We start from the raw sequence: 5798 nt of genomic DNA on the forward strand, positions 1-5798 counted from the left end.
CATCTTTCTGTCCCTTGAGTTAAATAAAAAACAACAACATTGTTTTGGAAGCCTAACCCAGTGTTTCTTAGAGACTATTCCTGGCTCTGTGCTCAGGAATGACCCCTCTTAGTGCTTGGGAGAGCATAGGTGGTGCTGGGATTCCAACCAGGATCAAACACCTTATTTTATGTTTTATCTTTCTAGACTCCCAAGGTTTAAAATATTTGATTGTTGCCAGATAGACATTGTTTGAAGAAACCATAAAGTTCAAGGTATATATTACTCACTTCTCCCAGAGGAATGCCTTCTCTTCTGGGTATGAACATAGAATGAGATGATTCTCATGAAATCAGTAGTTGAGGTGATTTGGGATGGATTGCATCTTTAATTAGTTTTGTTTCATCTCTGGTTTTAAATGTCTAAAGGGAAAAAGAGATTCTCACTAAACTAAATGGTTCTCTTCTAATAGCATATTGAGGCTTAAGTACCACAATTATGTCTTTGTTGTTTAGTCCAGCCTTCAGTTTCATGCTCTGCCACATAACCAGAAAAATTCCTATAGCTAGATCTTCCCATTTTTCATGATGAGCTAGTGTTCAGGGGGTAGGTGGTAAGGAGGGGACAACGGCAACTAGAACTGCTATATGCAGCAAGACTGAAAAGACAAAAGAATCAGACTTGGACCTGACAATGTGGAGACTCTGGCTACCAAGTCCAACTTTTACCACCATTTTGCTCCAATCCCCCCTCCCCCCAATAAACACAAAATATGTACAGATATTTTTTCAGTAAGAGCTTCATTTATTTCATTGGCACTTTCTTTACCAAGGAAGTCAGTTACTAACAAGATCAGGTTGATAGACAAAGGATTTTGTATCTTAAATTCATTGTTTTTGAGCAATTAAGAAGTGCATTGAGTTCTTTCAAATTAATGTGATAGGTTGGTTCATTATTTCTAATGCTTGGTGACCTTTCTGCATTGGAATTCTACATCTATGTCCTTATTAGTGTGTCTTCACTAGAGAATACAAAAGACATATTCCTTGTTTCATTAGAAAATGAACGTGGACTTGTAACATGTTTTGGTCAATGAATGTGGACCAAAGTGACGTGTGTTCCTATTTTAGGCCAAGGCTTCAAGAAGTACCTTTGTTTCCTCTTGGATCCAGTGACCCTTTGTGAGAACATGTCTTAGGTAACCACTTATTCAAGGGTAATGAGGACATGTGTAGTGCAGCCTAAAGTCAAGCCCAGCTGTTTTCAGCCAAACCTAGCAAAGCCACATATTCATTACTGTATAAGTTCTAGAGAGTTTAAAATTAATTGACATGTAGCAACAACAACAAATCTGTTTCAATCAATGGTGATCATTAAACATCTTCTAGAAGTTTATGCTGATTTTGAGGTTGGAGCAATAGTAGGACACTTGCCTCGCACATGTCTGACCTGGGTTCGATCCTCAGCATCCCATATGGTCCCTGACCTGTACCAGGAGTGATTCTTGAGTGCAGTCAGGAATGCCCTGAGCAGTCAGGTGGTGCAAAAACAAAAACAAATAGTTTATACTGATTTGGCTGTCTGAAATTTTTCTAGCTCACCTTAGATTTCTTCATATGACCGATTAAGGAGTTCATCTGTTACTATTGCTTGTTGATTGGCATTAGCTCAGATTCTTGTCTATTCCACATTTGGTATTATCATTCTAACAACAGATTTAAAATAACTATTTTTATTTTGTATATTTTGTTCTGCGGTTTAGTAGGAGCATGTGTATTCAGAAGAAAAAAATTATTGTTTGCTTTACATTTTTCCTATTGTAAAAAAAGCTTTTAAAATAATGGACTAGGAGCCAGAGAGATAGTACAGGTGCACACAATCAACCCTGGTTGGATCCCTGGTACCACATACGGTACCCCAAGCACTACCAGTAGTAGTCCCTGAGTACCAAGCTTGGAGTAAGCTCTAAAGACATATAGGTGTGGCCTAAAAACAAAAACAAATAAACAAAAAAGTGAGGCAGGGGACCAGAGATTAAGGCATTTGCCTTGTACTTGAATGACCTGGATTAGATCCCCAGCACCACAAATGGTGCCTTGAACACTGCCACATGAGATCCCCTGAGCACCACAAGGAGTGACCCATGAGGAGAGTCAAGAGTAAACCTTGAAAAAAAAAATAAAAAGAGTAAACCTTGAGCAAAGCCAGGTGTGGCCTAAATCCTTGCCCCATAGCCCACCCCCACCCCTCAGAAAAAAAAATGCAAGGAAGTTAAAATGAGCATATGAATTCACACAATTATCTTTCTAAGCAAACCTTTATATCAGAATAACATATACATGCATAACATATACACAGACAGGCGCCCCATCATGAAATGTATGGTCTTACCAACATGTTTTTTTTTCTTTTTGCATTACACCTGGCGATACTCAGGAATTACTCCTGGTGGTGCTCAGGGGACCATATGGGATGCTGGGAATCAAACCCGGGTCGGCCGAGTGCAAGGCAAAGGCCCTACCTGCTGTACTATCGCTCCAGCCCCGAACCAACAGAACTTTTTTTGGGGAGAAGCACCTTGTTATCCTTAGGGATTATTCCTGACTCTGCTTAGGGATCACTCCTGGCAAGGCTGGGGGGACCATGTTATGGTGCTGGGTATTGAACCAGGCCCTGTAATTTTCTGATTGAACACACAAAGAAGAAAATTGTCTTAATTTTATTTCTAAAGAAATATAACTTCATTTCTTTAACCAAACCTGGCTTTTGATGGAATCATCTACTAATTATAAAAGTCTGGATATTCCCCTTTGGCAGATCCTGGCAAACTCCCCGTGGTGTATTTGATATGTCAAAAACAATAACAATAGCAGGTCTCATTCCCGACTCTGAAAGAGACAGTAAGGAGAGGCTGCTAAAATCTCAGGGCTGGAACAAATGGAGATGTTACTGGTACCTGCTAGAGTAAATTGAGGAACAGCAGGATGACAGTGATAGTGATTCCCCCTAAAAATCTTTCAGTGAACTTTTTTTATTGGAAAGTTCAGGCCAAAGGCTAGAGCTTATGCTTTGTATGCAGAGGTCCCAAGTTGCACATTTCACATTTCACACCGGCTCTTCCCCAACTTCCCTTTCCAACACCCTGGGTGTCCCTGGTCCTCAGTTTGGGTACTACACTGATGGCCCACTTAATACAACCAGTAACAGAGAGAAGCTACACAACTGGGGAGGCCCCACCTGCAAGAAGCAGGTTGGTAAGAAGTCACTCATTGATCAGTATCTTCTAACTTTCCTGCACACTTATTTAAACCAATTTTGAAATATTTGTATGTCTCAAAATATATTTCATTCTTTCAACAGGCCTCTTCAGAAACTTCGATATACAATAAAAATGAAACCTCAATTTCTTGGGCCGTTAAAAAAAGTGTATACTTGTAACTCTATGTTCCTTTTCCTTTAAAAAGCCTCAAAATTGTATAAACTTTGGTTTCCACAGAACCCACCTCAATTTTTTTTTTTTTTTTGCCCGGAATACCCTTTTTCCCCTTAATCTAGATGTTTATGTCTTGAAGCCTGTACTCAATTCTTCAGGGAAAGTTTTCTAAGTCAGTTTGATTTAGATGTTGCTTTTATGTTCCTAGTCTGGCTGCTATCTTTGTCATAATGCCTGGGCAGACGCTTGTCATACTGCACCAGTGCTTGTTGGTTGAAAAGATTATCTCATGCAGCGACTAAGAACTCAGCCTTATTGAATGAATAAAGTGAACAGCTCTTTAATAAGAAAATTTATAATTTATGAAATTATATTTGGGATGTGCTGTTTCATTTGCTGCAAGTTTTGTTTTTGCTTATTTTTATTCACAACGGAAAGAAATACCAAATAAGATAAATATGTGGTGGGTGCGCCCCAAGCCTGGTCTCCCCCACAAATGTCTGAAAGGTCCTTATTGCCTAATAAGGAGAGGTTTTGCGGTTTTTGTGGTTTTTTTGGAGAGTATTAACTGTTTTTTGTTTGTTTTTGGATGGCACCCCGGGTGCTCAGGCCTTATTCCTGGCTCTGTGCTCAGTGTCCACTTCAGGCAGTGCTCAGCACACCCAGGCGCCAGGGATCATATCCGGGTGGACCCCATACAATGTAAGCGCCTCACCAGTTGTACTAGCTCACCCAACCCTGAATGAACTATTTTTAAAAAATCAGTTAACATGGCGAAAGAATTATTTCTGGTATTCATGTACACCCCACAAATACCAAAGTACTCAATACCCTCTATCAATGTCCTTAATGAGAAGTTAACTAACTTTTGTAAACTACTTATTTAGGCTTTATTGGGTCACATCGGTGATGCTCAGGGGTTCCTCCTGGCCTTGCACTCAGGAATTACTCCTGGCGGTGATCAGGGAATGACCATAAGGGATGCTGGGAATCAAACGCGGGTCAGTCTCATGCAAGGCAAGCACCCTACCTGCTGTACTATCACTCCAGCCCCAAAGTCCCTTAATTTTAATTTTTATATGTGAATATCACCGCTGACAATGGTTTGAAAAGACCAACAAATCCTCAACGCCTTCGCTAGAAGCCCGAAGACGATCTCTTTCCCAGCCTTTACCCTCTCTCCTACGCACTAACATGTGAAAAAATGAAAAATCCCAGCGAAAGCAATCATACCCTTCGTGTGATTTATGATGTACTCTGAGAAACTGCTAAAACCCACGAGCGAAACCCAAACCAATGAAAACAACTTGCCCAGGGCCAAAATTTCTCTAGGGAGCAACAAAGTATCTCTCTTGCACTGGTCGGCCGCCTAAATTGCTAGACAGCGAAACAAGTGTGATGCTAACGAATACTTAATTTCCAAACGCTTTCGCGGGAGCTCCCGATGCTACCCCTCGTGGGTGAGGACCAAACGCCGACGGCCGGTGTCCTGCCCCCTGCTCCGAGGACGCTCTCTGCACGCTAGGAGTCTCGACGGCGTCCCACCGAAGCCCCCTGAAAGTCCCCGGGGAGGAAGAAAACCGTTTTTTTCCGTCGGCGCCCCAAACCCGAAACATCAAAGGCGCTTCGGCGCGGTTTCGACTGGAAGCGGGGCGTGGCCGCTGCGAGCGGGCCGGCGCGGAGCCCGCGGACCCGACGGCCCGGGGAAACCTTCCACACGCGGCCTCAGAAGAAAGGCCTCCGGGAGCGGGGGCGCCTGAGGGCCCACCTAGGGGCTTCGCCTGTGGCCGTAAAAATTGGGACGGAGAATCTTCCCGAGGTTCCGGGTAGATCGAGCGCCTCCCTCTAGGTCGCGGTTCTGGGAGGCACCTGGGAGGGGGGAATCCACCCCCCCCCGTAGGCAACACCCACCCGGGCTCTCAGGAGCACCTGAGGCGCAAGCGGCGAGCCGGGGGCGGGCCAAAGCTCCCCGGCTCCCACCGGGGACGCGGGGTTGGCGGGAGGAATGCTGATTGACGGATCCACTCAGTGGCTAGAGCGCTTCAGAGGGCGGGACTAAGAGGGCAAGGCCTCATTTTCTCCTTAACTGGTTGGGTTAAGTCTCGGGGACAACCTCCCTCCTGGCGCACGGACCTCCCTGAGTGGGTTGTTATGGTAACAAATGACCGAACAGTCCCTTATGAATCGGCCAATGAGAAGCGCCGTCTTTTCGACGGCCCGGGCAGCGGAGGTGTTGCGAAAGCCCGGGTAGGGCGGGAGAGGAAGGCGGGGTCAGGACGTCTTGCGGAAGGGACGGGGGTGGGGCTTGTGACGTGGCCGGACGAGCCAATAACATCCGGTCTTGTCAACGGCCCCGCCCTTTTACCGCACATTTCCCCTCCCCTAG

This window comes from Sorex araneus, chromosome X (assembly GCF_027595985.1).
Source record: "Sorex araneus isolate mSorAra2 chromosome X, mSorAra2.pri, whole genome shotgun sequence".
NCBI classification, from domain to species: domain Eukaryota; kingdom Metazoa; phylum Chordata; class Mammalia; order Eulipotyphla; family Soricidae; genus Sorex; species Sorex araneus.